Source organism: Mesoplodon densirostris, chromosome X (assembly GCF_025265405.1).
Source record: "Mesoplodon densirostris isolate mMesDen1 chromosome X, mMesDen1 primary haplotype, whole genome shotgun sequence".
Classification (NCBI taxonomy): Eukaryota; Metazoa; Chordata; class Mammalia; order Artiodactyla; family Ziphiidae; genus Mesoplodon; species Mesoplodon densirostris.
The window spans coordinates 54,365,392-54,377,073 of record NC_082681.1 but is presented as its reverse complement, the minus strand read 5'-3'; positions in this window follow the sequence as shown (position 1 = coordinate 54,377,073).

The window sequence follows — 11,682 nt, the reverse complement described above, 5'->3', positions numbered from 1 at the left end:
TAGTGACATTGAACAGCTTTTCATGTGCTTGTTGGCCATCTGTATGTCTTCTTTGGAGAAATGTCTGTTTAGGTCTTCTGCCCATTTTTGGATTGGGTAGTATGTTTCTTTAATATTGAGCTGCATGAGCTGTTTATATAATTTGGAGATTAATCCTTTGTCCATTGATTTGTTTGCAAATATTTTCTACCATTCTGAGGAATGTCTTTTCATCTTGTTTATGATTTACTTTGCTATGCAAAAGCTTTTAAGTTTCATTAGGTCCCATTTGTTTATTTTTCTTTTTATTTCCATTACTGTAGGAGGTGGATCAAAAAAGTTCTGGCTGTGATTTATGTCAAAGAGTGTTCTTCCTATATTTTCCTCTAAGAGTTTTATAGTGTCCGGTCTTACATTTAGGCCTTGAATCCATTTTGAGTTTATTTTGTGTATGGTGTTAGAGAGTGTTCTAATTTCATTATTTTCCATGTAGCTGTCCAGTTTTCCCAGCACTACTGATTGAAGAGACTGTCTTTCCTCCATTGTATATCCTTGCCTGCTTTGTCATAGATTAGTTGACCATAGTTGTGTGGGTTTATCTCTGGGCTTTCTAACTTGTTCCACTGATCTATGTTTCTGTTTTTGTGCCAGTACCGTATTAACTTCATTAGTGTAGCTTTGTAATATAGCCTGAAGTCAGGGAGCCGGAATTCCTCTGGCTCCATTCTTTGTTCTCAAGATTGCTTTGGCTATTCGGGGTCTTTTGTGTTTCCATACAAATTGTGAAATTTTTTGTTCTAGTTCTGTGAAAAATGCCATTGGTATTTGACAGGGATTGCACTGAATCTGAAGATTGCTTTGGGTAGTATAGTCATTTTCACAATATTGATTCATCCAATCCAAGAACATGGTATATCTCTCCATCTGTTTGTATCATCTTTAATTTCTTTCATCAGTGTCTTATAGTTTTCTGCATACAGGTCCTTTGTCTCCCTAGGTAGGTTTATTCCTAGGTATTTTATTGTTTTGTTGCAATGGTAAATGGCAGTGTTTCCTTAAGTTCTCTTTCAGATTTTTCATCATTAGTGTATAGGAATGCAAGAGATTTCTGTGCATTAATTTTGTATCCTGCTACTTTAGCAAATTCATTGATTAGCTCTAGTAGTTTTCTGGTGACATCTTTAGGATTCTGTATGTATACTCTCATGTCATCTACAAACAGTGACAGTTTTACATCTTCTTTTCCAATTTGTATTCCTTCTATTTCTTTTTCTTCTCTGATTGCCATGGCTAGGACTTCCAAAACTCTGTTGAATAATAGTAGCAAGAGTGGACATCCTTCTCTTGTTCCTGATCTTAGAGGAAATGGTTTCAGTTTTTCACCATTAAGAATGATGTTTGCTGTGCGTTTGTTGTTTATGGCCTTTATTATGTTGAGGTAGTTTCCCTCTATGCCCACTTTCTGGAAGTTTTTATCATAAATTGGTGTTGAATCTTGTCAAAAGCTTTTTCTGCATCCATTGGAGAAAATCATATGGTTTTTATTCTTCAACTTGTTAATATGGTGTATCACATTGATCAATTTGTGTATATTGAAGAATCCTTGTATTCCTGGGATAAATCCCACTTGATGGTGGTGTATGATCCTTTTAATGTGGTGTTGGATTCTGTTTGCTAGTATTTTCTTGAGGATTTTTTTTTTTTTTTTTTTTTTTTTTGGTACGTGGGCCTCTCACTGTTGTGGCCTCTCTTGTTGCAGAGCACAGGCTCTGGACATGCAGGCTCAGCGGCCATGGATCATGGGCCCAGCCGCTCTGCAGCATGTGGGATCTTCCCAGACTGGGGTATGAACCTGCATCGGCAGGCGGACTCTCAACCATTGTGCCACCAGGGAGGCCCTTCTTGAGGATTTTTGCATCTATATTCATCAGTGATATTGGTCTGTAATTTTCTTTGTCTGGTTTTAGTATCAGGATCAGGGTGACGGTGGCCTCATAGAATGAGTTTGGGAGTGTTCCTTCCTCTGCAATTTTTTGGAAGAGTTTGAGAAGGATAGGTGTTAGCTCTTCTCTAAATGTTTGATAGAATTCACCTGTGAAGCCATCTGGTCCTAGATTTTGTTTGTTGGAAGATTTTTAATCACAGTTTCAATTTCATTACCTGTGATTTGTCTATTCATATTTTCTATTTATTCCTGGTTCAGCCTTGGAAGGTTATACCTTTCTAAGAAATTGTCCATTCCTTCCAGGTTGTCCATTTTATTGGCATAGAGTTGCTTGTAGTAGTATCTTAGGATGCTTTGTATTTCTGCAGACTCTGTTTTAAATTCTCCTTTTTCATTTCTAATTTTATTGATTTGAGTCCTCTCCCTCTTTTACTTGTTGAGTCTGGCTAATGGTTTATCAATTTTGTTTATCTTCTCAAAGAACGAGCTTTTACTTTTATTGATCTTTTCTATTGTTTTCTTTGTTTCTATTTCATTTATTTCTGTTCTCATCTTTATGATTTCTTTCCTTCTGCTAACTTTGGGTTTTGTTTGTTCTTCTTTCTCTAGTTCCTTTAGATGTACAGTTGGATGGTTTATTTGAGATTTTTCTTGTTTCTTGAGGTAGGCTTGTATAGCTATAAATTTCCCTCTTAGAACTTCTTTTGCTGCATCCCATAGGCTTTGGATCGTCATGTTTTCATTGTCATTTGTCTCTAGGTATTTTTTGATTTCCTCTTTGATTTCTTCAGTGATCTCTTGGTTATTTAGTAATGTATTGTTTAGCCTCCATGTGTCTGTGTTTTTTTACGTTTTTTTCCCCATGTAATTCATTTCTAATCTCATAGCATTGTGGTCAGAAAAGATGCTAGATATGATTTCAATTTTCTTAAATTTACTGAGGCTTGATTTGTGACTCAAGATCTGATCTATCCTGGAGAACATTCCATGTGCACTTGAGAAGAAAGTGTAATCTGCTGTTTTTGGATGGAATGTCATATAAATATCAATTAAATCTATCTTGTCTGTTGTGTCATTGAAAGCTTCTGTTTCCTTATTTATTTTCATTTTGGATGATCTCTCTGTTGGTGTTAGTTAGGTGTTAAAGTCCCCCACTATTATTGTGTTACTGTCTATTTCCTCTTTTATAGCTGTTTGCAGTTGCCTTATGTATTGAGGTGCTCCTATATTGGGTGCATATATATTTATAATTGTTATATCTTTTTCTTGGATTGACCCCTTGATTATTATGTAGTGTCTTTCCCTGTCTCTGTAACATCCTTTATTTTAAAGTCTATTTTATCTCATATGAGTATTGCTACTCCAGCTATTTTTGATTTCCATTTGCATGGAATATCTTTTTCATCCCCTCACTTTCAGTCTCTATGTGTTCCAGGTCTGAAGTGGGTCTCTTGTAGACAGCATATATATGGGCCTTTATTTTGTATGCATTCAGCAAGGCTGTGTGTTTTGGTTGGAGCATTTAATCCATTCACGTTTAAGGTAATTCTCAATATGTATGTTCCTATGACCATTTTCTTAATTGTTTTGGGTTTGTTTTTGTAGGTCCTTTTCTTCTCTTGTGTTTCCCAATTAGAGAAGTTCCTTTAGCATTTGTTGTAGAGCTGGTTTGTTGGTGCTGAATTCTCTTATCTTTTGCTTGTCTGTAAAGCTTTTGATTTCTCCATCGAATGTGAATTTGATCCTTGCTGGGGTAGAGTAATTTTGGTTGTAGGTTCTTCCTTTTCATCTCTTTAAATACATCATGCCACTCCCTTCTGCCTTGTAGAGTTTCTGCTGAGAAATCAGCTCTTAACCTTATGGGAGTTCCCTGGTATGTTATTTGTCATTTTTCCCTTGCTGCTTTTAATAATTTTTCTTTGTCTTTAATTTTTGCCTATTTGATTACTGTGTGCCTCGGTGTGTTTCTCCTTGGGTGTATCCTGTATGGGACTCTCTGCACTTCCTGGACTTGGGTGGCTATTTCCTTTCCTATGTTCGGGAAGTTTTCAACTATAATCTCTTCAAATATTTTCTCTGGTCCTTTCTCTCTCTCTTCTTTTTCTGGGAACCCTATAATGTGAATATTGTTGTGTTTAATGTTGTCCCAGAGGTCTCTTAGGCTGTCTTCATTTCTTTTCATTGTTTTTTCTTTATTCTGTTCCACAGCAGTGATTCCACCATTCTGTCTTCCAGGTCACTTACCCATTCTTCTGCCTCAGTTATTCTGTTATTGATTCCTTCTAGTGTAGTTTTCATTTCAGTTATTATATTGTTCATCTGTGTTTGTTTGTCCTTTAATTCTTTTAGGTCTTTTTTAAACATTTCTTGCATCTTCTCAATCTTTGCCTCCATTGTTTTCCTGAGGTCCTGGATCATGTTCACTATCATTATTCTGAATTCTTTTTCTGGAAGGTTGCCTATCTCCACTTCATTTAGTTGTTTTTCTGGGGTTTTATCTTGTTCCTTCATCTGGTACATAGCTTTGTGCCTTTTCATCTTGTCTATCTTTCTGTGAATGTGGTTTTTGTTCCACAGGCTGCAGGACTGTAGTTCTTCTTGCTTCTGCCATCTGCCCTCTTGTGGATGAGGCTATCTAAGAGGCTTGTGTAAGTTTCCTGATGGGAGGGACTGGTGGTGGGTAGAGATGTCTGTTTCTCTGGTGGGCGGATCTCAGTAAAACTTTAATCCGCTTGACTGCTGATGGGTGGGGCTGGGTTCCCTCCCTGTTGGTTGTTTGGTCTGAGGCAACCCAACACTGGAGCCTAACTGGACTCTTTGTTGAGGTTAATGATGGACTCTGGGAGGGCTCACGCCAAGGTGTATTTCCGGAACTTCTGCTGCCAGTGTCCTTGTCCCCAGGGTGAGCCACAGACACCCCCCACCTCTGCAGGAGACCCTCCAATACTAACAGGTGGGTCTGGTTCAGTCTCCCCTGGGGTCAATGCTCCTTCCCCTGGGTCCCGATGCACACACTACTTTGAATGTGCCCTCCAAGAGTGGAGTTTCTGTTTCCCCCAGTTCTGTCAGAGTCCTGCAATCAAATCCCACTAGTCTTTAAAGTCTGATTCTCTAGGAATTCCTCCTCCTGTTGCCAGACCCCCAGGTTGGGAAGCCTGACGTGGGGTTCAGAACCTTCACTCCAGTGGGTGGGCATATGTGGTATCAGTGTTTTCCAGTCTGTGAGTCACCCACCCAGCAGTTATGGGATTTGATTTTACTGTGATTGCACCCCTCCTAGCATCTCTTTGTGGCTTCTCCTTTGTCTTTGGATGTGGCGTATATTTTTTGGTGAGTTTCAGTGTCTTCCTGTTGATGATTGTCCAGCAGCTAGTTGTGATTCTGGTGTTCTCGCAAGAGGGAGTGAGAGCATGTCCTTCTCTGCCATCTTGTTTCCTAGTCCCTAGAGGGACCTATTTTTATCTCTATTTTATAGAATTGGAAAAGGAAGTGGTTTGTACTTATAAGCACTCTGGAGGATACAAAGATGTGTGAGATGCACATTGCTGGTCCTTAAAAATCTGAGAATATTATAATAGTTACCACTTAAGGCTATTGTAAAGTTTTAATGAAAGTTTGCATGTAATGAGCTATGTGTCATGTATCACGCCAGGAAAATAGTAAATTATCAATAAATCTTATCAATGATGAGGATGAGGATGATGACAATGATGGTTGATGGTGAAGATGATGGTGTTGGCATGATGTAAGGCACAAGTAATGTTGAAAAGGTAGGATGATGCCAAAGCATTCTACCTGAGATCCTGGGGTCTCTGGCCTGAGACAAAGGATTCATTGACTAGTCATATCAGTTTCGTTTTGTTTCCTTGTGGGACAGTTGTAGTATGTTAATTAGGAGAGATATCCTAGGTAGATATTATCAGTGTTAGACACCATAGGAGGAGGAAATTCTTATGCTTCTAGGGTGCCCAGTGACTTTGGGAAATGTTTTCCCCCCTTTTCAACTGAAGGTCAAAATTCAACTTTTAAAAAATCTTAATTATTTTTTCCAATACACTAGTTTACATGTTACAACTCTTTTCTTTTTTTCTTGCTCAGTTTTAACAAAGTAGGAATTTGGGAATAGAGTTAATTATAAAGAAATACACATTTATTATCATATTGTAACACTCTAGGCAGTGCTTAATTAAAGATTAAATTTTTAAAAATTAGCATATTATAGTTTGTGTTTCCAGACAAAAGGGAGACTGTAGAGTGTAGAAGAAAGGGAAAGGAGCTTGAAGTTCAAAGATCTTCTTAGACAGAAAATGACCCAGTGAATCTTAGGTAAGTTATTCAGCATCTCAGAGTTTCAATTTCCTAATTTTTCAAAATGTAGTTTATAAGAGCAACATCAAATATTTGTATTACATGTTATGGTATGCAATGTAGCCTTATGTATGTTCTCTTCTTTTGTTCCTTAAAATGACCCTGAAAGGAGTTGGGCAGACATTGTTATCCTCATCTAACAAATGAGAGAATGTAAGGTTTAGAAAGCTTAAGTGAATACCCAAGGTCACATAGCTAATAAGTGTTACATCTAGGATTCAAAACTGTGATTTCTATTTTACATGCAATGTTTTCTTTGTATTACACATCCAAGTTCTCCAAGAAGAAAGCATGATAAATGGAAGACAGACCTGGTTCTAAATCCAGCTCTCTCACCAAGAAGCTGTGGGATGTTGGGCAGATCACACTACTTCTCTGGGCCCTCTTTTCCTTGTTCATAAAATAAGAGAAATGATTCATTTTGGCAAGGTCTCTGCAGAGTCTGTTTCATCACCACTTGCATAAACAAAGGATCCCAAGCAGAGACAAGTAAACTGCTTTGTTCAGTGTTGCACAGCGAGTGGTAGAGCAAAGCTGCTTCAGTCTCCAGAATGATGTAACTTTTGCCTAGCAAGGGGTAATTATCAACACAACTCAAAAGAGTGAAGAAAGAAAGAACTATATTTCTAACATGCTAAGGTGTGTAGTAAAATCTACTTCCTTAGTATAGTAACAGGTAAAGAGGAGAAACTCCCTACTGTTCCACAGTTTACAATAATCATTTTCTTAGGAAACCCTCTACTAAGAGATGACAAGGATGACAGACTACACCATGGGGAAATTAGTCTCCAGAACGGCTTTTCTCTCTAACATTTTCTTAAAAACCATAAACAAGCATCTGAAAGGGGAGAACATGTAGATAATTTTGTTGACTTTCATAGACGATATACTTTATTGCTATACTTAGAGGTAGCAATGATGCTGCTGATAATGGAGATGCTTGCTAATGAACAATCCACACATGACATTGAATGGACACCAACAAGGCAAATTTTCAAAGCTGTTAATTTTGTATTTAATTATCCTTTCATCTGCAAACATGCTGTGCCTTCTCTATGCCTAGGAAGACACGGCCTGATGACAGTGCACACCCAGTCTTTCCCTAGTTAATTCCTCCTCATCCTTCATATCTCAGTTAAATAATAACTCTCCTCCAGGAAACCTTCCCTGAGGTTTAGTCCAGTTTTCCTCATCAGTGGAAATCTGTAGAGCAATAATCTTTCTACTTATGGGAAATACAGCTTGGTTTTCTTGAGAACTTCCTTTCCCCCATGCATGCAGTGCTGATAGGACTATCCATCAAGGTATGTAATCTTCTTTTCCCTAACCAAGTAATGGGACTGCAACAAGCACTAGGCCATGCAGACTCTCCCTCACAGGAATGTGTACGTTGAGCAGCATTATAGAGATGGAAAATTGAGCTGATACATCTAAATACCCTGTCCACTAATCCCTGCTACCTGGATCCCTGAAGCGGCTCTGCTTCCTGATTTGCAGACTCCTGGTTTATCAGCCATTCTTTCTTGACACTGAGTTGCCTCATATCCTTCCAAAACTTCTGATTTTTTATTTTTGGAAATTAATTTTATTGAGGTATAGTTGATTTACAATGTTGTGTTAATTTCTCCTGCATAGCAAAGTGATTCAGTTATACATGTATATACATTCTTTTTTTATATTCTTTTCCATTATGGTTTATCTCAGAATATTGAATATAGTTCCCTGTGCTATACAGTAGGACCTTGTTGTTTATCCATTCTATATGCAATAGTTGGCACCTGCTAACCCCAAACCCCTTGTGCCTCTCTCCCCCACCCCTTTCCCCCTTGGCAACCACAAGTCTGTTCTGTCTGTGAGTCTATTTCTGTTTTGTAGATAGGTTCATTTGTGTCATATTTTAGGTTCCACATATATCAATACTTCTGATTTTGCTCATGTTAACCCAAATAAATTTTGGTTGCTTGCAACTGAAGAACCTAATCCTACATGTCTGTTATGTGGTCTCTTGGTACATGGACCTATCCTTAATAACACTTATTTTATTTTGTAAGTATACATTCTAGTTGATTATTTGGTTAATATCTGCCACCCTTGCCAGGTTCCGGGAAAGCAAAGAGTATATCCCCAATACTTATAACAGTGTTTAGCATTTTCTAATAACAATAAAATGTTATTTTATTGAATGAATGAATGAAATTTCAGGTTCTCTTTGCTCTCTACCCCTTGCTAGTATGGGGCCTCCCACTACAGTATGCCACCAAGACTTGTTCTCCTAATGGCTCAAGTTTTCAGCCTTTTCTTTTTCTCAATCTCTTGCTTTCTCTCACTCTTTCCTTATCTCCATCTTTCTCTCTCTCTTTTTCTACCTCTCTCTTCCCAATCCACAACTACGCTCATGTTTTCAGGATTGGATTTCTCTCTTGTCATAAAACTCCTTTTTAACTTTCTTTTACTTTCAGGAAAAAGTCCAAGACCTTTCATGATCTTCAGCTTGATCACTTCTATTGCCTCATGTTCGGTATTAACTCCACTTGTATTTTGACTCTGGGCATGCAGAGCTCTTTCAGTTTCTGGATTCTCCATGCTCTCCCATGTCTCTGTCCCTTTGAAACAGCTGTCATCTCTTCCTGCAGTGACTTTTATTTCCCCCTCAGCCTTATAGTTCCTTCCTCCATAAAGCTTCTCTCCATCATAAGGTTTACCTTTGCCTGATCTTGGACTAGCTGAGATAAAATTCCTTTGTATTCCCAAAACTTCTCCTGGGCAGCTTTATTCTTACATTTGTTATTTATTTATTTTATTCTTTGTATTTGTATATTTGTTTACCTACTCCTCTAAACTAGGCCCCTTAAAGGTAGGGACTATCCCTTTCATTTGTATCACCTCTGACTCTAGCATGATACCTGGAACATAGCAAATGCTCTATAAATGTTTGTTTAAAAAATGACCAAAAAAGATTGAATCATCCTACTAACTGAAATTCCCACTGAAGTTTTAGTATCAAGCTTATAATTCTCTCTCATTGTATTTATTGATCTCAACTTTTCACAATAGATATAGATAGATATTGGTGTACATGTCTTATTTCCACTGTTTCTTCTCCTTAGAAGTAGAGTCTATGTCTTCTTCACCTATCTATATTCTACAGCACCTGGCATACTTCCTGCCATATAATACATGCATGGCAACTACCTGTTAACAAAAATGAATGATGAATCAAGCCATGCTAAAATGCTGATGCTTTAATACATTAGAATGAACAGATGAAGTATCCACATTTCACAAAAGTTTTAAGTCAACAGTGACGTAGTTCTAAAGGAATGAATTGCAAACATGAGATTTCAGACTGGTTAAGATGGAAAGAGAGAATAGGAAGCCTTCCACAATACTCCATAAATTTTATTACATGGGCAATTATTATTTCTTTTTTTAAATTAAATTTATTTTTTTATACAGCAGGTTCTTATTAGTCATCCATTTTATACACATCAGTGTATACATGTCAATCCCAATCGCCCAATTCATCACACACACACCCACCGCTTTCCCCCCTTGGTGTCCATATGTTTGTTCCCTACATCTGTGTCTCAATTTCTGTACATGGGTAACTATTATTTCACCCTAAATAAATCCAGCAGCTTCAAAATGAGATAGTTACTGGAAATATTAGGTTATACAGTAAGATGCAGACCACCTCTACCACCATCAAACTTGCCTAGACTTACATTGTTGTTTATGGAACCTTGTTCTTTTAGGTGCATCGGAAGCCATAAGCCAACAGATATGGGATTGAAATCCTCATGTCCAGGAGGAGTTATATTTGAGATAAGATCTGCTTTTGGCTTAGTGACAGGCAGAGGGCCAATTTCTGGTTTTTCAGTCTTCAAAGATAAATGTGGCTTTTTCTGGAATAATGTGGCTTTTACCTGTAGATAGCAGGCAAGTCATGCTCATTATTTTCCCTTTATCTTTTTAACCAAGTACCTATACTAACAGCACTCACCCCCCAAGGATTTGCATCATCTCCAGTCCATTTAGGTCAGTTTGACCAGCATGAGACTCACCTGAATCAGTGCGATGTACAACTATTGAGTGATTTTATTCAGAATAAACTCTTGCTACACCATACACTTCAGTTAGCTCTTGATGAAGATCAGAAATTGATAAATGCTCTTTACTCTCAAGATCAGAATGCAAATCACTCCACACAGTAAGCCACTGGCTGGAATCTTCTTCAAACAGTTTAAAATGATTCCAAATAGTACTCAGTGCAGCCTGTACCAAAAAAACAGAAGGAAAGTTATATTTAATTTCCTCCCAAGAAAACAAACCTTACTGATGGAGATTAAGAAACTCCTCTACTTTTCTTTACTTATTGCCAGTCTCAGAATTCTTCTAGTCATTCTCCTGAGGTCAAGTCCATCAAGTCAGGAGAAGCAGAAAAGTGTAACTCTGGGACTTGTTCCTTGAGAGGAGGCAAATCTTCCAGACAGGGGAGAAAGTTGTCTGATCTCATCAGTGTGTTGTCCAACACTGATTCACCCACTTTTAAAGCCATGTCATCAAGATAGAAGTTTGGATGACACTTCTCTACGACATGATAGATGGCAGGGTTCTGTCCATTGTTACAGAGTCATTTGCCCTCTCTGAAGACTGCTACTATACAATGAATCCCCTACATATGAATGAGTTCCATTCCAAGAGAGCATTTGTAAGTCCAATTTGTTCGTAACTCCAACAAAGTTAGCCTAGGTACCCAACTAACACAATTAGCTATATAGTACTGTAGTGTAATAGGTTTATAATACTTTTCACACAAATAATACATAAAAAACAAACACAAAAAAATAAAGAAAGCATTTTTAATCTTACAGTATAGTACCTTGAATAGTACAGTAGTACAGTACAACAGCTGGCATACAGGGGCTGGCATCGAGTGAGCAGGCAAGAAGCGTTACTGACTGGAGGAGGGAGAGGAGGTGGGAGATGGTAGAGCTGAAGGATTGTCAGCAATAGGAGAAGGAGGGCAAGCTGCAATTTCACTCACGCCTGACATTGATGGCACAGGTTCTGGTTCCTTGCTGGATTCAATACTCTCTATGCTCTTGAAAAATAACCCAGTAATGTCTGGGTAGTAGCTCCTTTTTTCTCATCATAGATGATACTATAGCACTGGATTGCATTCTGAACAGCTGCTGCAACCTTCGTGTACAGTTCTACATTCAGGTCCTGTACCTCAAAAACTAACAGTGTCTCCTCAAATAAAGAAAATTCCCTTGCCATTTCCTGCGTTGTGAATCTCTTCAGTTCTTTAGTTACTCCTTCTTCCTCTTGGCTCTCTTCATCCTTTCTCTGGGCTTCCAATTCCGTCTTTTCACCTCGTTCCACTC